At 36.2% G+C, this 24,582-nt stretch overlaps 1 long non-coding RNA gene across 1 annotated transcript; it reads left to right on the top strand.

Moving 5' to 3' along the window:
* Positions 1-1,468, top strand: LOC104248176 (uncharacterized). The gene is made up of 2 exons (XR_716397.2): positions 1-423; positions 1,207-1,468. It is a non-coding gene; the product is annotated as an uncharacterized lncRNA (long non-coding RNA).
* The last annotated feature ends 23,114 nt before the right edge of the window (positions 1,469-24,582 follow it).

Below are 24,582 nucleotides of genomic sequence, written 5' to 3' on the forward strand. Positions count from 1 at the left end.
ATTTTCACCCATAATTCTTTTCTCCTTCTTCTCTCTTCTCTCTTCACTCTCTCTACGCCGCCCCAGCTCCGCCCACCGCCGCCGCCGGCGGACCACATCCAAACACCTAGAAATTCACACCATGTAATCTCCACAACTTCCTCTTTCCATATCTCCAAACCAAATCCTTCAAAAATCCCCCAAATTCCTTGAATCTTAGATCTAGGAAACTTTTCCGTCACTTTTTTGCCCAAATTCTTGAAGCTCCAACCACTACCGCACCACAATACCTACATCAATGGATAGAGCTCTCCAAGACCTAGCTATTGATGCCAATTTTACCCTGAAAATCCGGCGACCAAAATCCGACCAAATTCCGGCGACCTCCTCGAACACCCTCTTTGGGCATACCACCATTTTTTCGGCCACTTGAATTATAAAATGGTAAAAATCCTATTCTTTTGTGGCTATTTTTTCTATTTTATTTTTATTTTTTCAGATTTTATTTTTGTCTATTATTAATTATAGTTTTTGAAGTTTGAAATGTTAAATTTTCGGTTTTTTGCACTTGTTGAAGTAGTAAAATAGTTTTGTGTTGATAAAAGTGAGGTAGTGAAAAATACTTAAGAGTATATGGTACTTGTTTGATTGTTTATTTACTACTTCAAGACTCTTTGAGTACAACACTCAAAAGTCAAATTGTTTGGTAAGAAAATGTAGACCTTTGGACAGTGTTTGAATAAAAGTCTGTCTTTGAATAGTGGAGAGCAGATTTTGTTTGAAATACTTGACAAGATTTGAACCAGAAAGTCTGACATTTTGAATTTAAGAGCAGATTTTGTAGAAAAATCTGTCAAAAAGATTGATTTTTAATTTTTTTGAAATAGCTGATTGTTTTGATATAAAAGGAGGACACTCCATCTTACTGAGGGAGCTCTAGACACACAAAAAAAGAAAAAAAATCAGTAGCTATAATATCCTTTAGCAGCTTTTGTGAGTTGATTCTTAAGTGGAAAACTTGTTTAAGGAAAATAGAGTAGTCTTGAAAGATTTTTCTGGAGTTACATAATTGTACTGTTTTGCTAGGGTATTTCTAGTTTATTTTCTTGGGTTTGAATCTGCCGGTTGTCGCTGTTTTTTGCTGTTGTTGCTGCCCGTTTAATTGTTTTGCTGTTGATTTTGGAAAGAGCTGACCCCGCTGTATTTGTTCTTCTTTCTGTTGTCCAGGTAATTTTCGGACCATGTAAACTCATAAAATCGAGTTGGAATGAAAGATAATGACGCTGGAAATATTAGTAGCTTTATCCTTCTATTGTAATTCATTTTTATATGCTCTTGAATATTTGATAATGTTATAACGATATGTTAGTTAATTAAATTGTGTTAAGCATCTTTAATTATTTTTATTTTTGCAAAGCATTAGATATAATTCCACTGACATTTGGTTGTCTGAAAGGAGCATATATATTAAAATTTGAACCCTTGTAGCCATGTTTGTCCCTTTGTTATCACCAAGTTAAGTTTTTATTATTATTATTATTATTTATTATTATTATTATTATTATTATTATTATTATTATTATTATTATTATTATTATTATTATATTTTAGAGTCCCAATAATCTTTTTTTCATCTCTTAAAAAATACTTATTTAGTAAGGTAGTTAAGTTGTAGATTAGAAAGACAATCTGTAAACTTATTTTTGTAAATAGTTGGCTACGGATTGCAAATAGCAAGATATGACTAAATCTGTAACATAGCTTTAAAAGGCCATATCTGCAGATTTAAAGTCCAAAAGCATATGGGCTTTTGGATTTTGTCTTGGACATGAGCCCATTTGACTCCATCAACCCAATAGTGGGCTGCCTCATTCAATGTCAAGACAAGCCCACATCTTACTAGTTTTAAGCAATGTCAATTGATAATTTTCTCTCATTACTCTCATCTTTTAAATTAGTACCCATAACAACAATTTTCTCTCATTAGTTAAGTTGTAGATTATTATTCAAATCTTTTCTTTAATTTTTTTTAAAAATAAATAAAAACGGACATAAGAAAAGCATAAAAATCAAATAAACCACAGTTTATCCAAGTTTAATTCAAGCCAAATGTAGTCAATAAAGCAACCGTGCTAGAACCACGGGACTCAGGGAATGCCTTACACCTTCTCCCCGGTCAACAGAATTCTTTACCCGTACTTTATTTTCGCAAACCAATAATAATAGAGTCAAACCTTCCTTTGAATAGGGATTCAAATAAAAGGTGACTTGGAACACCAGTAGAAATCAATTCCAAGTGGCGACTCTGTAAATAAAATAATCCCTACTTCAAATTTGTTACTTTAATTGGAAAAGCTCTTTAACCCACAATCCATAATATTTTACACTTATCTCTTGGAGGGGTAAAAAGGGGTGTCACAAACCGCATGGATCATGCAATCTCAAATGCGGTGAATCTAATGCAAAAAAAAGATACAACTGTAGCAACTGAGATGGACATACTATTAATGAGTATGGTAATACTGGCTCGTCTTTGGAGTCTGGTTAATTTAGTAAAGCAGAAGACCAACTAAAAGCCACTAAAGAATCATTTTTGTCTGGCATTATAAAGAATAGCTTCAAAGAATTCACCTGATCGGATCGTTCTGCTGAGCCAAAAAGCCAATACTACAAGTTAACTGGTATTTTATACCAAACAGTCAATTATAAAGGTCGATTAAAAATTAAAAATCTAATACTATAATGGAATGTGGTTTTATGGAAAATAATAATTTTCAGGGGAAGAAGAAAGAGAGAAGAAAGAGAATAAAAAATAATAAGTAAAAAGGGGGCTGGATGGGGTATAAAATTGGGGTGGAGGAGTGGTGGGATCTTGAAAAAAGGGGGATATATATTAATTCAAAAAATGAGGTAAAATTATATTTGAAATTTAAAAATTGGGCATGTTAGTGAAAAAGCGCAAAAACGTGCCTAAATTGTCACGGCTGGGGCATTTATGCTACCAACTTTTAACCCAGGGTATAATTGTTTATTTCTTAAAGTACAAGGACAATTTTGGCCCTTTTTTCTAAAGAATACTAATATATTGTTCTCCATCAAAATTTTCTGGTCTCACATCTTTGTACTACTAAAGATAGTCATTCACCACATGTAGGACTTTATTGTGGACTTAGGGAGCTGAATTGTCAAAGACTTGGAGGGATAAAGTGTATTGGCAAAGAACTGCAGGTGGCTACAACATTTTGAATATAGAGATATGGAACGAGCATCTATATGCAAGTTGCTGTAAACTTTAAATAGCGAGAAAGACAAATTTTGAGTTCAATATGTTCATATATAAAGGTAAAATAAGACAGATACGACAAAAAGAACCAAAGCAAGCCTCTTAGATGCTACTGAAGATTATTAAAGCTAGACAATACATTGGAGCTACTATAATGGACATAACTAAACTACAACAAAATTCTAATCATAAAGATAAACCAGTTGCAACAATCATGCACTTCCAAAGTGGTTGTTCAGCATGAACCTGGCAACTTGGAGCATGTTGGGTGCAAAAGATAAAATTGGCTAAATAGGGTATTGTGAATGATCAAATGTAAGATTTGTTGTCAGGAGCAGAATGATCCAATGTACATCTTTTCCTACTCAATTGTAGCACATTTTACTTCAATAACAAAGTATTACCATACCTATTTTGACATGGCAAGAGGAATTATATTGATATGGTATATTGTGATAAAAGGTAAATTTGATATAGCTGAAATTTATAGGATAGTTGTTGCAAGGTGTGCGTACGTACTACCCATAACATGAGAGGAATCAAAGAGAGTTTCAAAGTAAACATACAACTACAAGGGTGATTGCTAAATAGGTAATTCAAGATATGTTTTGTAAGAGAAGCGCCGAGGGTCTATCGGAAACAACCTCTCTGTCCTATCGAGATAGGAGTAAGGTCTGTGTACACATTACCCTCCCCAAACCCCATTTGGTGGGATTTTATCGGGTAGTTGTTGTTGTTGTTTTGTAAGAGAAGCATGAAGTCTACACTAACAAGAAGACTTGATAGTTTAAACTTTTATCCATGATTATACTGACTGTTGTAAGGGCCTTTAATAGGATGATATTTTTGTAGTTGCTGAGAATTGAGGATGTTTTTTGCTTAATTAATTGCTTGAGTTTTTTTTTTCCAGATCTAAATATTGTTTTTTTTGATTTCTTGAGTTGTTGTAGCTTATAATAATTGTTGAAAAGTCTACCCAAATGAGCAGCCGACTAAATTTCAGGTCTTTCTGAGTAACCGCCCCCCCCCCCCCCCTCCCCTCCCCCGCAGATGTTTCACTAATGTAGTGCTATATTCTGGGCCGGGCCCGGGCCTAAATGGGTCAAACGGGCAGGGCTTAACGGGCCTGGTTTGGCGGGCCTGGGCTCTGGCGGTCCCGGGCCTCACGGTCCCGGGCTTCGTGGGCTCAACGGGTGGAACCAGCCCGTGACGGGCCTAAGCCCATATGGTCCTGGGCTAAACGGGCCGGGCTCGTGGGCTTAGCGGGCCTAACGGGCTTTTTTTATTTCCGGGTTTTGTCTTCTTTTTTTTTTAATTTTTTTTGTTTAAGGCAATTTCTTGTAAACCATATCATGGCTATATAAAATATATATGTAATATATATGTAGAAATCTAATTATTAAAGTGCTTGACGAAAAAGTAAAATAACAAAACAATAGTAAAACTAAATTGTCATGCATAATAAACTAATAAGAAAGTACAACATGAAACATAAATACGTCTAATAATTTTAAAATAACACAAATTGTTGAAATATCTTAAAGACGAATTTGCGGATAAATACCATCAACACAATACGTTATATGCCTCCTTAAAATGCCTGTGGTACACCCTGAACGAAAATTTAAGACTCTTCCACAGTTCTTGCATTTTAATATTTGGCCTTCTTCATTTTCTTCAAGCAGTTCATAGTAGTGCGAAACAAATAAGCGCACTCTTTCCGAACGAGGCATGATGTAACTTGAAAATTAAGATTGAGACTTGAAGTCTTGAAAATTGGAGATTGAGAGATTGAGAGAAATTTAGATTGAGAAATGAGTATTGAGTATTGAAATAAAGAAGAGGGAGGGAGGTATTTATAGTGTTAGAGAAGGTTAGTTTTGTAAATTAAAAAAAACAACTATTTGTGCAATATGGCCATTGGTGGTCATTGGGGGTGGGGCCCTCATTTTGAATTTTGAAAAATCTTGTTTTGTAGTATATATAGTATACTAGTATAGTATATATAAGGGATCTGTAACAAAAGAATAATTTATCTTTTTATGGTACTGAAACAGCTAGATCTGGATGGCCGTGTGCGGACTACCGCCCACCTACCCTGATCCTGGTGTAAATGGTATCGGTATTTGTTTATTTTAATTTTTATAAGTGTTTAATTACTTTATTTCTCTCCCCAGCCGTGACTATGTCCGGCTAAACGGATTCATATCTATGTTGAAGAACTAATTTCTCTTGCATATTAACCATGAAGAATCCAGACTATTTCAAAATATAAAGGAATTTTAATATAGTTTCTTGGCTTGGTTCCAAGATGGTGGTACAGTCGACTCTGGTACTACTCTTATTGGCTTTGCCTTAGTGGCTACGTCTAGCCAGCTGTGACATTAAAGCCCGCTGAAGTTGTCAAAAGAGCTATCCCTTTCACAGTTAGAACTGCTAGACACATGGGCTAAGAGTATGTATCTGACAGTCTCTTAAGCAAAATCAAATGATTTGCGATCATCGAATTACGCAAATTGAGAAAAATAATTCTCTGCCTGAATTTTCGACGAAAGAAATTTCTGAATTTTCTAATGATAAAGGAAAAGAGATTTCTGATCTGACTGAAGAAAAATCTAATATGTTTTTAGGTATGATGCAAATTATTACCGCGCATAAATGGTATATTAAATGTACTATTTTGATCGATAATAATTTTTCTATAACTGATGTAGCCATGATTGATAGTGGTGCTGATGTAAGCTGCATTCAGGAAGGATTAATTCCAACTAAATATTTTCAAAAGACCACTCACCAGGATCAGGGCAGGCGGGCGGTAGTCCGCACACGGCCATCCAGATCTAGCTGTTTCAGTACCTTTGAAGGTTGGCGGTAGTCCGCACGACCAGTAAAGATTTGAAATATACAGGAATTTTATTATAGTCTTAATGACTGTATGGAAGGATCTATCCTTTTACCCAAGCAAGGGGCCTGTCTAGGTCCGATACATACTCTTGAGCCCATGTGTCTAGCAGTTCTAACTGTGAAAGGGATAGCCCTTTTGACAACTTCAGCGGGCTTTAATGTCACAGCTGGCTAGACGTAGCCACTAAGGCAAAACCAATAAGAGTAGTACCAGAGTCGACTGTACCACCATCTTGGAACCAAGCCAAGAAACTATATTAAAATTCCTTTATATTTTGAAAGAGTCTGGATTCTTCATGGTTAATATGCAAGAGAAATTAGTTCTTCAACATAGATATGAATCCGTTTAGCCGGACATAGTCACGGCTGGGGAGAGAAACAAAGTAATTAAATACTTATAAAAATTAAAATAAACAAATACCTTTAAGGCCGGGATGCAAGGCCCTGAAGATGGTGAACTGAACTTCGAAACTTTATTTACTTCCACTGATTTACAAAATGAAGAAGCTAAGAAGCTAAAAGTCTTTACAAGAGAGAGAGAGAGACTTCTTAGAGAGAGAGGGGTTTTTTCACGACCTGCCTTTTCAAATGAAGAGGTCTTTTATTTAAAGAAAAAAAAACATAAAGAATCTATAAATAGTAGATTGGGTCCCACATCTGGGTCCCTTATACAACGTTTCTACTGTTAGGAACAGTGTATCTACTGTTGTGTGGGGTCTTCAGCTGCTTTTAGTCAAAGTCCTCTTCTGTCTAAATCGTTCATTTGTTGGAGGAATTTTTCCACCTTTTCTTTCTCCTTGTCAGATAATATTATTTCTGGTTGCATTGGCTGTGAATCTTCTTCCGCGATATCATTGCCACTTGTTTCACTGTGCATTGATGTGTCTGATCTTTCACATTGATTCAAAGTTTGAAGTAAATTTCTTTTTACTTCTTCCAGATATTTATTTACTAATTCGGTTTTATCTCCGTCTTGAACCGAAATTCTTCGAGCAACATGTTTGACGGAGCTGTCATCAAATATTTCTTTATGTGGAGTGGACAAGTATACTTGGATTTGTGTTTTAATAGAATCCAATAATTCTTGTCCATATAATGTTTTTGTTTTGGGATCATTCTTCATCAATTTGTCCCAAAAATTGTTGTAAAATACCCTATATAAGCAAGGGATTTGTTCCTCCGTAAAACCTAATTCAGGAGTCCATTTATGAATCCATGAGATAGAGAATTCAATAAAGAAGCAAATTTGATCAATTTTCTCTAGGTAATAGATATGATCTGCGTGATATAACTCGGTTAGGAATGGTGAAACTTTTGCCCATTCTTTGTATAACTTAAGGAATGGTTCAGACAGGATTTTCGTTGTGGGACCGTGGTATGACCACCAATTTAAAAACCAGTTAGGGATTGGTCCTGTAAATACCTTTGCACATACTTTAATAAACCAAGTATGTTTATGCCTCTCATTATTATAATAAAGCACCCTATCAAATGCTTGGATATAATCCCAATAAGTAAAATTCATAGGTGATTTATTAAGGCTTATCTGTCTTTCTTTCATTGTTGAAATCCCCCATTCTTCAACAAATATAATTTGTTTAATAATGATTTTTGAAAAGTTATAAACGTTTTCATTTGTGTTATAACCCGAAAAGTGCTGGAATTCTGCACTACCTGTACTGATTAGAATAGTCTCATAATAAATGCGGGTTTTATATGATTCACCCGGGTAATATAATCCATTAATCAGATATCTCTGGAATATCTTCCATGGTTCATCTTTTCTCTGAATCTCAGAGTTTTCTAGGAGAAATATCATTTCTTTCTTTGGTAATTTTTCGTAAGACTTAATATCATCGTTGTTTTCATCTCTAGCGATGGAAGCAAACGTATTACTTGCTTTTTGGAAGCCAAATATGCCTGTAGATGACCATATAATGGATCATCTTCTGAAATATCATCCAGATGTATAGACGGACCTGATGAAGAATCTCCTTTATGGAAAACCTTTGAGTTTATTAAACTCTTTTTCCCTGCTTGTATTACTAGAGAATTTGATGAGAATCCGTATGACGATCCTTGAGAATATGATTTACTAAGGGATGATATTCCCCTACCTCTGCCTCTGGTGGCCCATGAAGGTCCATTCTGCACAAATAATAAATCAATTTATTCTAAGAAGCAATAATCCAGAATTTCATCCCTAATAATATTAGTCTAGGAATGAATTCCATTTAAGAATATGATTATAATAATTAATCTGGTTATCAACAATCTCTTCAATTATTAAGTCAATTATGAAACTTTGTAGATCTCGATTTAATCTAACCACTTTAATGATAGTAATTAATACTTCTTCTTCTAAAAAGGTCGTATAAAAATTCATAATTAATCAAGGTATTCTCGGGATAAGAAATCCGGAAGGGAATTATCAATTCCTTTTTTGTATTGAATTTCAAAATCAAAAGGCGCTAGCTGAGCTTGCCATCTAGCAAATATTAACTTAGACGCATCATGTTTGAAATCTTTGTCAAACATATATTTAACAGATTGAGCATCAGTTTTTATTAAAAACTTTTGATTATATAAATCGTCTTGAAATTTTAAAACACATTTAACAATAGTCAACATTTCATGAGCCACAGTAGCATATTTCTTCCGGGCTTCGGTCCATTTACCAAAGTGAAATCTTATCAGGTATTCACTCTTATTGTTGGAATTTACTTGTTTTAAAATCCCTCCATAGCCAATGTTAGACGCATCTGTCTCGATAATTTTTTGACATGTAGGATTAGCAAGAGTTAAGCAAGGTAAAGACTTAACACGTTGTTTAATACTTTTGATTAATGCCGTATGCTGGTCAGTCCAAGGCTGCCTATGATCCTTTTTCAGCCTATCGTATAGAGGGGCTAGATCACGAGATAAACTTTTGTAGAAAGGGGATATATAATTCAAACTTCCCAAAAATCTTTGTAATTGAGTCCTGTCAGTAATAACATCAGGAAATTTTGAGGCAAAATCAATTGATCTTTGTATTGGGATAATTTTTCCCTGCCAAATATTATGACCTAACAAACGAACATTTGTTTGGAATAGACTCATTTTTGGTTTAGAAATTACTAAACCGTTTTGTATTACAATTTTCTTAAAAATATCAAGATGCTTAATATGCATCTCCAATGTTTTAGAAAATACTAATATGTCGTCAATATAAACGATGATAAAATCTAGATAAGGGTTAAAAATATCATTCATAATTTTTTGAAATTCAGAAGGGGCATTTTTTAAACCAAATGGCATAACATTCCATTCATATTGCCCAAATGGAACATTAAAAGCAGTTCTATAAGTATGCTCTTTAAAAATTTGAATTTACCAATATCCAGATTTTAAATCGAATTTTGAAAATATATTGGCGTCATATAATCTAGATAGCAAGTCCCTTTTATTGGGGATAGGATATCTAATCCATTTTACATGTTTATTTAATGGTTTATAATTTATAACTAATCGAGGAATACCTCGTTTCTTTTCTGCAGCATTATTAACATAAAAGGCAGAACATGACCAAGGAGATTTTGAGGGTTTTATCAAACCCTTTTGTAACAAGTTGTCAATCTCGTTTTTGCAGAATTCAACTAGCTCAGCATTCATCTGGCAAGGTCGAGATTTAGTAGGAATATCATCCTCGGAGAAGTTTTATTCGTAAGGAAGAGTTACAATATGCCTTTTTCGGTTCCAAAAGGCACTAGGGTGATCGACGTAAACATCAACAACCATCTTTTCAGCAATCAATTTAATCTTTTGCTGAACCTTAACAGATTGTAAAGTATCGAATATATTCATGCTTAATATTTCTAATTGTAATGAATCAACATGCCTTTGTTTCATATTAATCAAGGCGTTAATATCTCTAGTTACGGGATCTGTAACAAAAGAATAACTTATCTTTTTATTTTGATAAGTAGCAGAAAAACCCTGTGCATCTATGTTATTAAAAGGGTAAATAGCATTAATAAAAGGGGTTCCAAGTATAATCGGAGGGTATAACGTTTTTTACCAAAAAAATGAAATGAGGAATACAGACTTTATTTTGGGAAATATGAGTATTTGGTAATTTGTACTTTATGTCTAAAGCATGACCAAAAGCGGATTTAACCAAATGAGTGGTCTTTTGAAAATATTTAGTTGGAATTAATCGTTCCTGAATGCAGCTTACATCAGCACCACTATCAATCATGGCTACATCAGTTATAGAAAAATTATTATCGATCAAAATAGTACATTTAATATACGATTTATGCGCAGTAATAATTTGCGTCATACTTAAAAACATATCAGATTTTTCTTTAGTCAGATCAAAAATCTCTTTTCCTTTATCATTAGAAAATTCAGAAATTTCTTTCGTCGAAAATTCAGGTAGAGAATTATTTTTCTCAATTTGCGTAATTCGATGATCGCAAATCATTTGATTTTGCTTAAGTGACTTAATATACCTTTTCAAATTTTCAATTTCTTCTTTTAAATCATCAAAAGAAGCATCTCTGCTAAGCGTACTGGACTTATGAAGTCGTTTATTAATTTCAGACAAAGAATAAGGCGTAAAATATTCAAATTCGTTCTTGTATTTTTCAAAAGGTTTTGAACTACTAGAACTAGAACTTGCAGCTAAATTAATAATTTTTTCACGAAGTTTTTCATCGGTAACTTCTTTTAAAAGTTCTATTACATTATTATATGTAATAGTTTTCATATTTAAATTATGAAATTGTGATTGTAATTTATAAAATTCGTCACTATCACAAGTACAAATATCACCTTTGCACGCAGTGCAAGAAGTATCAACATTTTTATCACTATTAGATAAATCAATTAAATCAACTTCATCTTCAGATTCAGTATCAGAATAATCGTCAGATTCTGATCCTGAAGTGTATAACAAGCCATAAACCTTATCGCGTAACTCATCATCGAGTTCTAAGGTTTTCAACTTTTGAAGCTTGCAATTTGGAGAAATATGACCAAACTTTCCACACTTATAACACTTAATATCAGCGAGATCTTTCTTTGATCTATTCTTCGTAAATCGAGTAGATTTCCGATGCACTTTTCTAGTATCACGCTCTTCCTTAGGCCTATACCTAGACCTCTTTTTCTTATACGGGCTATCCGGGTAAGGATACCTATGATATCTATTTTTTTTCTTCCTACTTTGAGTAGAAGTTCCGGGTAAACCGAACTGGGTACAGAAGTCACCTAATTGGGATTTCTCTTTAAGCTTATCAATCTTAAGCTGTCTAGAAAGCTTTAGATCATTACACAAGTTTAATCCTTCTTGTGTACATACTCCTATAAGTTTACCATAGGTATAATTACCATACTGAATTTTACCGTAACTACCGCTTAATACTTTCCTTACTCTTTCAGCAAATAAGGAAGGGAGGCCGTCTATAAACTTGGCTTTCCAATGCTCATATTTATTCTCGGGTAGTTCCATAACCCTACTCATAAAAGTATCTTTATACCATCTAAATTCACTTAGGGTCTTACATCTAAGCCCATTAAGTAAGGTTCTGATGGTCTCATGGTTTGAGGTAAATCGACCATTGAAATGCTCTAAAATTGTAAGGATAAGTGTATATACTGCATCTTCTCTACCCTTAACTAGAGCCATACCTATGTTATCAACACCCTCGTCTACGGCTGTAGCATTAATAACGAAAGCATTCTCTTCAATAGATAAATAGCTATCCCACTAGCCACGAAGTTGGCCAGTAAAACCTGCAACAATCATTTTGCAAATAGTTCTATCCGTATTTTTAACACTTTTGCAGATAGTCGAATACATAAGCATTCTATGTACGAGAATGGTTAATTGTCTATCAGTTAAACCATTAAGATTCCATTCATAAATTTCGGAACCGCTATAAGACGTATTAGTCTGATTCCAATCACGTTCCTCAATCAACACATCTTGAGGAGTAGGATGGGGATACTAGTAAGTTTGCATCCTAGGTTTGTCAGCATACCTACTATTGGGTTTAACTATACCTTTGAGTTTATTAAACTCTGACCATATCTCAGTTTTATAATCAGAAACGATCTCAATTCTATCAGCAAATTTTTTAGATAAATCAATTGGTCTAACATTCAAACCAGAAAGCTTTTTATCAAGGAGTTGTTCTAAGTCATCAAGAGATTTAAATTTAAAATCCTGAATCTCAGGAGGTCTTTGAATATGAGTAAGAATATCTTGATCAACTGTTTTACTTCCTGAAGTGGAGGCAATATCAGTTGGTCTTTTCTTAGTACTCACTTCCTTTATTAAAATAGTCAAATCATCAAGTTTTTTATCAAGAGAACCAATATGTTCTCCTAAAATCTTTAAATATAAACCCAAATAATTGTTTTGAGAAATCAATTTATTAATTTCTGTGATACTAATAGCTGCAACATTATCATCAATAAATTTTTGAAAAGCAGTGAAGGTAATACCAGTATTATTAGGTAAAATAAAGGGGGCCTAAGGAGGATAAATAGCTTTAATAATATTACCACTCCCATCTTTATAAGATCTTTCTAATACTTTTATATAAAGAGGCAAATAAGTTGTTATAAACCAAGGAACAAAATACATAATTTGATTATGCAGGGCACAACTTTCATAAAATTCTTGAGAAATATTATTCAAATCATCTTTGCTATAAGCATAAAAAAACCACGTTTTAAACTGGCTCCATTTATCACTAAAAAATTCATTCTGAATATATTTTCGTGCCCGAGAACCGGGGCTAAAATCAATTTGGTGTGGAATCATTAAGTACTATTGGGGTCGAAATCCATCTCGGATACAAAAGGAATATCCTTATCTGAAATATTGTCATTGTCCTGAACAATATTTGATTGAGGGTTAACTTTAACCCTTTCAACTCTTTCGACAGGCTTATTACTAACTTTACTAGCAATAGTGTGTAAAGAGGCTGCACGATTGCGAGCTGGACCATAGACTGGTTCAACAGGAGAAATATGTTAAATAGCAGGTAAAAGTCTATGATTAGAAAACGAATGTCTATTATAAATAGTAGACTTATCATCAAATTGAATACAAATCCTACCATCCGGATTTTGAGTAACATGCAAAAATTCAGTATTCGACAAGTCGTTAGTAATCTGACTTGGGGATATAACCGAATTTAAAGTCCAAGTAGTTGGGAAATTAATTTCTTCCCACCTAATAGGTCTCCTAGTGGTGACCTTGGACCTTGCAAAGTTGGTTTCTACCAGTATGGTCTGATCTGATGTATCATATAACTTACATCTAGGATTCAAAGTAGATAATAATTTAAAATAAATCATATAAGACAGACATATAAGTTCAGAACCAGGCACATAATTATAACCATGCGTTTTCACATTTAAAGTCAAGGCATCAAGAATATTAACATCAGAAAGAGATAGTTGCATATTGGGTTGAGTATTAAAATATACTAGACCATAGGCCACAGTAGATTCAATCGAACCCATCAGAGACTGTCTGAAGTTTAGATTTCTAGCATCTCTAAGAGCTGCTAAAAAGGTCTCTGGTAATCCTTTAAGGGTTAAAGGTTTAAATGCAATTTGAACCATACCAATATGCACATAATGGTAATGATGTTTATATAAATCTATATCATGCTTGTTTAACAAACGAATAGTCTGTTCAGACGAATTTAATGCTAAAGACTGTTCAGTCGTTTTTATCAATTGTTTAGAAGAAAGTTTATCAAACCAACCATAATCATAAATGGTTTTTATAGAAACTTTAGGAATTGTCCATTTATTTAATAAATCAAGGTTTTGAGGTATATCTACCTCTTCAAGTCTAGTACTTTTAGTACTTGTTTCTCCCAGATCCATTCCAAAAGCTTCATATCTATGTTGAATATTTCATATCTATTACATATTTACCATGAAAATCCTAGGCTCTGATAATCTACACCAGGATATATATTGTATGTTATGTATATATATATAGATTTTCTTGTAGTATATATTGTATGTTATGTATATATATTATAGCTTATAAATAATTGCAAGTTAAAGCCAAAAAAATATTGCAAAAAGATATTCAAGGGCATGTATTATAATTTTTATTACCAAAAATGGAATATCTTTCTTAGTCTTCCTCCCCCCAATGGAATGAGCACAACAAGGTACTCTAGGGTGTGTTTTTATGTGCCTAGTCAAACTACCCGTGCCCCTACGGTCTCCAGTATATTTATGCGCCAGTAATTTCTCACATGTTTTACACTTAGCCTTATTTTGTTCTCTTACTTGAGTAAAAAAATTCCAAACTAATGATGTTTCTAGGCGTTTAGAAGGTTGTCTATTAAAACTAGGGGTTTCTACAAGTGGGTCGGACGGTACATCAGTTAGGTTATTAACAGGACTAGTAGGTGTATCATCTAAATCCGGTTGGGTTTCATCTTCATCCTTATTTTCCTCATCATTTTCAAAGATAGTTTCATTAGGATAAAGAGCATTCATAGTTTCATCATCTAAATTTTGACCTGGTGCAACATTATGGCAAAATTGACTATCGAAAAATTGAAAACAGGGGTTATCACTATCAAGAATAATAGGAGCAGCAGGACGTCTACCAGGTCTGGGTCGGGGAGCCGGGGGAAGGGTAGTAGGTTGGCCACTACTTTCACCAATTTTAGCTTTACCCTTACCACCAAAAATATTTTTCAAAGAAAATGCCATATTAATTATAATTATACTAAATAAAACTAACAAAACTATAATATTAAAACTTAAGAGTTGGAACGCGTTTACCGAATTGCCGAACAACTTCTTGAAAATTGAAAATCGTTGAAGACTTGAATACTTCAATTCACCAACTTCACAATTTTTCACGAAATTTCAACAATAAAATAAGCAATTATAGTAGAGAGATTGATGAATTGGTGAGTAAAAATGAAAGAATGAGGGGGTATTTATAGTTGAGATTTGGGAAAAAGTGTAATTATATAAAGTTTGTGGGCCAAATGGTTATTTTCTAAACATCCAAACAGTCAAAATTGCAGCCCAAATGGCTACTTTTTAAATTTTGACCGTTGGAATTTTTAAATTTTTTTTTAAAATAAGAACTAGCCATTAGGCCCGGCCCAGACCCGCCAGCCGGTTTCGGGCTTAGCGGTCCCGGGCTCGTGTGCTTTCTAGGAATAACCGGCCCTCCATGGGCTTTAAAGAACCGTTAAGACCGGTCCGCCAGGACCGGCCCGTTAGGTCTGTTAGGCCCGTTAGGACCGCGGGCCCGGTCCGGTGCGGTTAAGGCCCGGCCCACAGTGCACCATTACACTAATGTCTCCTCTGTTGATGCAATAATCCATTTGATTTCATCGTACACTTCAATCTTAGAACACAAGTGAGGAGGTAAATCCTCAAGTTCAAAAATTTTAGTAGAAATTCCTAGATGAAACCATAGCTGGTTGTGTAACGATCCAACCGGTCGTTTTTCTTTCTAGATCCCTCTTCCCCTGAATAAAACTCTCCATATGTGCTTTAATTGTTTTATGACTTGCGGAGATGGTTAGTTCAGTTTTGAAAGGGGTTCGATTGAAATCGGGACACTAGGTTCCTTAATGTTGGCTAAAAAGGGCTAAGTTTGACTTGAGTCAACGTTTTGAGTAAACGATCTCGGAACTGGAATTTGACAGCCCCAATAGGTTCGTATGATGATTTTTGACTTGGGCATGTGTTCAGATTGTGTTTTGGATGACCCGGGAGCATTTCCCCGCTTAATATTGAAAGTTGGCTAATTGAAAGTTTTGAAGTTCTTTAAATTTGATTTAGAGTAGATTTTGGTGTTATCGAGGTTTGTTTAGGATTCCAAACCTGGGAATACTTCTGTATGGTGATTTAAGACTTGTACGCAAATTTTGGTGTCATTCCGAGTAGTCTAAGTATGATACGGCGCGTTCGGAGTAAGTTGGAAGAACTTGAAGTTCATAAGTTGATTCGATTTGGTTTGGAGTGTGATTTTTAGGTTTTGATATTGTTTTATGCGTTTCGAGAGTTTGAGCAAGTCTGTTTCATAATTACAAACTTGTTGGTATGGTTGGACGGGCCTCGGGTGCCCCGAATGCCATTCGGACGAGGCACGAAACTCATTTGGAATTGGAAGAACATCTGAAGCACAAGCTTGTTGTGTAATCACACCTACAGAGAGCTAGCCGCAGGTGCGAGCACGCAGAGGCGAGCCAGCCGTCGCAGAAGCAGCCCAGCGTAGGCAGCCCAGAAACTGCAGATACGGGACATGGTGCACACCTACGAACACACAGGTGCGATGGAAGGAATCGTAGAAGCGGCAATGCCGAAGGTGCAGCACGCGTGCCGCAGAAGCGGGCCTGTGGTTCACAGATGCAGAAGGGGACAACTGAAGGAGAGCCGCATTTGTGAGGCTTTCTCTGTAGAAGCAGAGTCGCAGATGCGGTCATGGATCCGCAGAAGTGGAAGTCCTAGAGGCAGTGAGGTCCATTTATTGCGAACTTAGGCCATTCTGGTTCATTTATTTCACTTCTTGGGGCGATTTTGGAGCTTCCTATAGAGAGATTTTCATCTAGCTATTGGAGGTAAGTAATTTCTATTCGATGTAAGTTAAATACATAGATTATGGGTAGATTTTAATGTATAAAATTGTGAAAATTATGGGTTTAGATGAAAAACCTAGATTTTGATAAAAATAGAATTTAACCACGAAAATGGTTATGGAATTGAGTGAAAATTATATATTTGAATTCAGGAGGTTATGGGTAATAACTTTCTTCAAAAATATCCGAAATTTGGGCACGTGAGCCCAAGGATAAATTTTCAGGAATCTTCCAATTTGGGTTGGGTAATTACTCTAATAGTTAAGTTATTAACTCTTGATCGTTTATTAATTATTTTATATAACATTTGGCTAGTTGTGGATTGTTCAACACCAAGTGGGGTCTTTAGAGTGAATTTGTGGCCGGAAAGTGAGCTTTGAGACAAGGCAAGTGTCACGAATTTCCACCGTCAGGATCGTGATGGCGCCTAACATTTCACTTTCTAGGCAAGCCAACGTTAGAACAATTTATTCATTTTTAACAGTTTAGATTAAATAAAGAGAAGAACTAAAATAACTGTAACCATCCAAAGAAAATTGCGGAAGCTAAAAATAGCCAACCATCGGCTAAAATCCTTAGACCCAGTGTCACAAGTACATGAGCTACTAGAATAGTACATACAAGGATCCAAAATAAATATAAAACTGTCTGAAGGAAAATACATAGCTAAATAAAAGGGAGAGGGGACTCCAGGAGCTACGGGCGCTGAGCAGCTGTACCTCAAGTCTCTGCAAAACTGATTAATCCAAGCACACTAATAGCTACCGATGGAACTGACTCCAAAATCTACACAAGAAGTACAGAGTGTAGTATGAGTACAACCAGCCCCATATACCCTGTAAGTACCGAGCCTAATCTCGATGTAGTAGTGACGAGGCTAAGGCTGGTCACCTACACTACAACCTGTACGCAGTATATAATAAAAGTAGAAAAGGAAATACGGAACAAAATAAGGCAATCAACTGAAAATAATAGCTACAACCTCAAAAATTAAGCCAGTGTCATTCAGAATTACCAATCCTTAGAGTTTCAATTGAGAATATTGAAAAACCAACACAGCTCAAGGAAATGGAACATATATGTTGTTGTGGCGCGCAACCCGATCCTACCGTACAATACAGAATCCTCTCTTATTTTACCGTAATAACGTCAACAGAATAAAATATGTGTGTGTGTGTGTGTGTTGCGGCTCATAACCCGATCCCACCATATATCAATATCAATATCATAATTCACCCTTATTTCACTATATCAATTCACCCTTATTCTACCTATTGTAGCGTGCAATCTAATCCCACCGTATCAGTAAAAATTCACCCTTATTCCACCATATAAATATCAGTAACATAATTCACCCTTATTTCACTGTATCATTCACCCTTATTCCACCTATTGCGGCATGCAACCCGATCCCATCGTATCAGTATAAATTCACCCTTATTCTACCATATCAATCTACCCTTATTTTAGATGTTGCGGCGTGCAACCCGATCCCACCATATCAGTACAAAATACTCAGTGTGCATAGTCAAATAAATAATTCAAATCACGAGAACCTTTACAATCAATAAATATCAAACTGAACCAAAAGGAATCCTTGTACAACATGGGAATTCACATAGGTGATACTATACAGCAAATCAAGTTCGGTAAATGACAATTTAGAAGGTACAAGTAAGTTAGTTAAGACAAGTAGCAGCAAATCATGAAAATGGGAAAGGATCTAACATTAATAACAGAAGTAAACACTGATTAATAGGTAGCAAATAGGCATGGAAGGCATTTAAGGCATATCACATTTAAGAAAGGAAATGAGATAATTAAGGAAAAGCGGAAAATCAGGGAAAACAAGTAATTCGGTGTATAAGCACTCATCACCTCGCATATGCGCCGCAACACATAAAATTCACATAGCACATAGTCCGAGGGTTCCTAATTCCCTCAAGTCAAGGTTATAATCAATACTTACCTCACTTCACAGCCAATTCAGAGCTCTACCGGGGCCTTCCCCTAGAATCCGCCTCCAAACCACTCGTATCTAGTCACAATTGACTCAAAAATATCAAATATTGCTAAAAGAATCTATTAAAATTCAAAAGTTTAGAATTTCAAAACTTTCTCCCAAAAAGTCAAAAATTGACCAAGGCCCGCTAAATCAAAACCTGAGGTTCGGATCAAAATCTATTTAACCATTCACCCCGAGCCCGGTTATGTAATTTGTTTCAAAATTCGACCTCAATTTGAGATGTAAATTCCAATTTTACAAAATTTCCTAATTCTACTCAAACCCCCAATTTCCACCATGAAAATCCTAGATTTTAGGTTGAAAACTTATGAAATATAATGGGTAATTGAAAGAAAGTAGGTTAGAATCACTTACCAATAAATTGGGGAATAAAATCTCTTGGGAAAATCGCCTCTAAGGTTTTCTAGTTTTGAAATTTTGAAAGAATTGGGCAAACTCCGGTAATTGGTCCGTTTTTAATCACTGGATGTCAGGTATTCATCGCGTTTACGTGAAACCTGATACTTTTGCGAAGAGCAAAGCCTCACTGGCTTATGCGATCGCGAGTTTACCTACACGTTCGCGTAGGCATAGCCCCCCTAGCCTCTACGTTCGTGATCCCTGCATCGTGTTCATGTAGAATAATGGTCAAGTCCCATCTCAACCCATCCAATGCTACGTGTTCGCGTGGGTGTGGACGCGTTCGTGTAGGGTAGTCCCCTGATCGGCTCCAACCCTATAGCACTATAGAATGGCAAGAGTGGTCGATGCAACTTTTATTTGAGAGGTCGGGATCGATTTCTACAGAGAGCTAATATTCGTTTGGAATTGAGTTTCTATCTAATCTAGCTATGTGCGATGTTCTTAATTTCACTTCCAATCATGCTTCGTTTTGATTCATATTCTACTTTTAACACTAATGAAGAATGAAAATAAGCTAAGTATGATATTTTTGTAAGGGTATTTTTAATTGGTAAAAAGGCACTAGGGAAGTGACTTACACCTAGGTAAGTATCCAACGGGGTCTAAAACTTAGGGCAAACTTGTTGTAATTGGGATCATGATATATTAAACATAATTACTCACTCTATACCTCTCGGTAGTTTGAGTGACTTTTCCCTAATTGGTTTTCTCAAGCCTAATTGAGTGTTTGAACAATGCAAGCAACATTGGCTCCAGTCGGGTATTACTATCTCTAGGTTTAACCCTTTAATTGGGGCTATCAATCTCTTGAATGCACCCCAATTTTTTGTTAGCCTAAACTTCCTAGACTTAGTCTCTCTTTCTCAAGAAGAGCCTAAGTCAAAAAGGCACAAATTAGTGTTTGCAACCACCAATTCAACAATTAAAGCATGAGTCAAGATAAATATCATTAACCTATAAACATTTAAGCCCTAAAATTGAAGACCCATTAAATACTCACATTAGGGTTGGGTCACAACCCTAGCTAATGGGTTTAGCTACTCATAATCAAAGAACAAATCAAAGATGGAGATGAAATATAAGCCATAAAAAAGTAATTACAAGAGTAAAATCTAAGATTAATTGCTAAAGATGTTCTAAAATTACTCTAAAAAGCAAGAAGCGGTTGTTCACGTGCTCCCCAAAAAATCAGATTCCCTAAAAATCTGAAAAAGAATTATTTATACACAACTAAATCTTTTGGACAAAATTGCCGCTATAGAGATTCCGCTGATAGTGAAAAATAGGTCACCTCAGCGCTAGGACTTCCGTGGCCGCGCAAAAGCAAGCGCGAACCACAGTTCTTCTCTTCTGAGGTGGATCTGAGCTTGAGTTCGCTGGGAGCAGGAAATCACCCGCCTCAGCGCTCCTTCAACTGCGGCCGCAAAATATGTTCGCGGACTGTGCCTTACAATTTGAGCTCCAACTATAGTTCTCTGATTTTTCATTTCGTTGAGGGCGAGAATTGGACCGCAGTCGCGTCAGATAATACCGCTGCAGTGCAATTTCACCGCGGGCAACGGTGACTGTTAAGACCAATAAATGACTCTCTGAACCTTGCTACCGCTGAGAGCGTAGTTAAGACCGTCTCAGTGGTGAAACCTTCGCGTTCGCTTCTATTTCTTCGCTGTCAGCGCCCTTTTGACTCAGCTTTGAACTTGTGCAAGTTTCACTCCTTTATGAGCTGGTTATAACTTTCTTGTCTTTTTTTGACCAAACACTACAGACAACCAAAATAAGTTAGCTTTCGGGAATACTTGTACATATTTTTAATCCAAAACCTAAGCAAAAAGGAGCATAAAATAGGCTAGAATCCCTAGTTATCAACTCCCCCAAACTTAAGCTTTTGCTTGTCCTCAAGCAAACAATGTAATTCCCACCTCCTCAAGGTAAAAGAAAGGAAAAATTTCAGTTGTCCTAAAATAACCTCATCAAGAATCAATTGGGACTAACAATTACCCTCAACTCAAATGCATATTAACAATACACAACCTATTTATCACCATGGCTTTAGTGTGACACAAAAGCATCAAGAGTTAACTCAACTCATCAAGGAAACTCTTTCTACTACATTGGTCGTTGTGGAACCCAAACTCATACTCCTCGACTCTCCATATGCAAACCTCACTTTTAGATTGTAGCACTCAGAACGAGGATTGTGGAAAACACACTCATCTCTCTCAAAGGAAGGTCACAAGTCCATCTCTAAGTACCATAAGCTTGCCCCTTATGTGAGTCACCACTAATGTAAGCTCACTAAACTCAAGATCATATAGGGCTTTTGCGGGAATGCAATAAAGGTTGTTGGTTCAAGGTAGGATATATTGGTCTATGAAGGTTTAATCTTTCCTTAAGCACTTCATTTTCTTCATTTAGGCTCACATTTTCTTAACTATTTGAGTCATTTACTTCTTCCTTTGGGGCTAGAGAGACACACTATCACTCTTTCTTGTTCATATCAATCCTTTTCTCCTTTCTAGTCTTTTCAAGCTTTTCATATTTTTTTTTCTTGAATCCCTTCATTTCTTCTACATTGTTCACTTTCTTTTTGAAGTTTTGGATTTTCTTTCTTTTTCTTTTGCCTTACCTTTTCTTTTTTGGTACCTTTTATCACTTTTGCATTCCCCGCTCTTTTCTCAAACTTATACTTTTGCCAATTTTTGCTAAGGAAAGATTGGGTGCCAAGAGAGGATCATTTTAGAATGGATAAAGGCTTGTATCATGGTTTTTGAAAGAATAAGGGCTATGATTCAACAGAGTTGACTAGGGATATCATTTTTGGTGGGCTATGGATATTTTCAAGACTCAATTTGGATCAAGGAGAGCCTATAATCACTTCTCAAGTAGAGCTACACTTAGGATTTCACCTAGACAAATATTTAGGGCAAGTTCTAGACTTATTGGCACGAGACTTGGACTTGAAAATCATTACCTCACCACACAAGCTATAGGATTGATAAAGAGATAGATTCGAGGGCCCACAACAACCTTGGCTAAGATTTTAGCAACACAAATGGTTTCGAGAAACCACTCGATGATTGTTTAGTCAACACAAGAGTCTCAAGATCACAACTATCACCATTCTATACACACCAATTTGTTTTTAACCGTAAGGTCAAAGGTAAATGTGTTAGGCCCAAGTAAATTTTTGCATGAGGCACTATTGTTCACTAGCTACTATTTACACAAAAACAAAAAAAATAGACTCAAACCCTTAAGAAGGTTGTCATGCCATCCATCATTGGGAAGAGTCACCCGATTTACACAAACTCCACCTTTAAAAAGAACTGTGGCATTAAGAAAACCAAAGGCTTATTGATTACAAAAACTTGTAAAAATAAGAAGCTACGAACTGAAAAAGAAGCTACTAAATGAAATAAGAAGCTATGTTATTAAGGAAAATTGCAAAAGAAGTTATGTAGTAAAATACGGAAAGTAAACTGAATATGTACAATAGGGGATTGAGATGAATATACATAAGAGGGAATGAATATATACATGGAAAAGTAACTTTATATACATACCAAAATTAAAAAATAACGAAAAGTAAAAAAGTAAATGGTAAAGTTATATACATGCCAAAAGTGCAAAATAACAATAAAGAAAAATCAGTATCATAATTACAATCCAATTATCAAATCATCAAAATAGGACCACCCCCTCAAATGAAAACTAGCATTGCCCTCAATGGTAAATAGCAAAAATAAGATCAAAAAGGAGTTAGAGAGTAAAGAAAACTCCCTATGGGTCCTCTGTCTGCATGGGGTCTTGTGGCTGGGTCCTTGGATCACCTCCCTCGGGGTCCTCCAGCTCAATCTCCAAGTCATCCACCTGGGGAATCAGTCGTCTCCTCCTAGGCTCTCCCTCAGCCTCCTGCTCCGGTACCTGCTCTACCTGAGCTGCTGGCAGTGGATCCTCCAATAATAGCTCCAATGGTGTGTCGCCAGCTGACTTCATCTTCTCCACCTCTCCTCTCAACAGCTTTACTGACTCCTTTGAGGCTTGAGTCTTTTTCAACTTCTTCGTCTGCATGCTCAGCTCCTTAATTGATTTTCCTTGAATTGCAAGAGCATCCATGATGAGCTTCTAGTTATCCAGGAGCTTCTTATGGTTGTCCAGAAGCTCCTTGAGAGATTCCTCTACTGAAGCTGGCACCTGGGGCTGTGCGTGAATTGACTGGGCTACCACTGAGCTGGATAGTACATACAGCTTTGATGTTGCTACCTGCATCCAGTTGTTGATGCTAGAGAGAGTTTGGTTCAACCTATGTGCAGTCAAAGGGTATGCTGACGAGGAGGGCACTGAGGAAGGCATGTAAGTTGATGGCCCGAGGGAAGGATCTGGTATGGCAGTGGAAGGCTCAGAAGCAGTGACCACCACTGCTGGCTCTTCAGACTGGCCAGTAGAAGTAGTAGCTTTGCCCTTGGATTTGGGGTTGCCTAGACCTTGAAGGTTGTACCATGAGAAGGGCCTCTTGGGTTTCACCTTGTTATCGAAGTCCCTTTTCTCAACCTCCTAATCCAAAAGTACATGGGAAGGAAGTTCAGAAAGGGGTGGGATCCCTCACCCTTGCTGACCACTCTGATGATCACCCTGGACATGATATTCCCAACATTGATCGGGTACCCTGCCATGATAGTCGCTACTATAATCACCCGAGAAACTAACATGTCACTGTCATGAGTAGTGGGGTCTAATATGTTGCACACAAATGTCTCCCAGCCCTTTGCCTCGAAGTTATGTTCCTATAGATAGGGACCCCCGCTGTCAACCAAGCTGGAGAAGTACCTGGGAGAGCAAGTAATGATGCCAACCACGGGCGGGCTGCCTTATCCATGGCCACTTTCTATAAGTACAACGACTCATCTTCATTATTGAATTCGATATAGTCGTTCAGATTCTTCCCATCAAATCTAATATTCAGGTTCTGCACCTTAGTCACAAATGTACCCTTTTTGATGTGGGCGACATTGGCATAGAATTCCTTGACTAGGTGCTCATTAGCATCTGATAGCTTGCTTGTAAAGTGTTCCCACCCCACTCTTTCCTCAAATTGCCGCTTCACATTGGGTTATCGGGAAGAAGATCCCTTTCTATAAACTGACACTCATGTATAAGTTACCTTTGAGGCCACCACTCCCAAAATTTATGGCAGGCTTGCTCACTGACAAATATCTGTTGCCACACAACTAGGTTTCTTGTCCTTTCCAAACCTCTAGTCTGGGTATCACCTCCTCTCTCGTCATCAGGTGCCTCAGCATCTACATCTATAGGGTCCTATCCAAGTGAAGAAGCTGTAGGAGAAGCTGATGCTG

Source organism: Nicotiana sylvestris, chromosome 1, assembly GCF_000393655.2.
Source record: "Nicotiana sylvestris chromosome 1, ASM39365v2, whole genome shotgun sequence".
NCBI classification, from domain to species: Eukaryota; Viridiplantae; Streptophyta; class Magnoliopsida; order Solanales; family Solanaceae; genus Nicotiana; species Nicotiana sylvestris.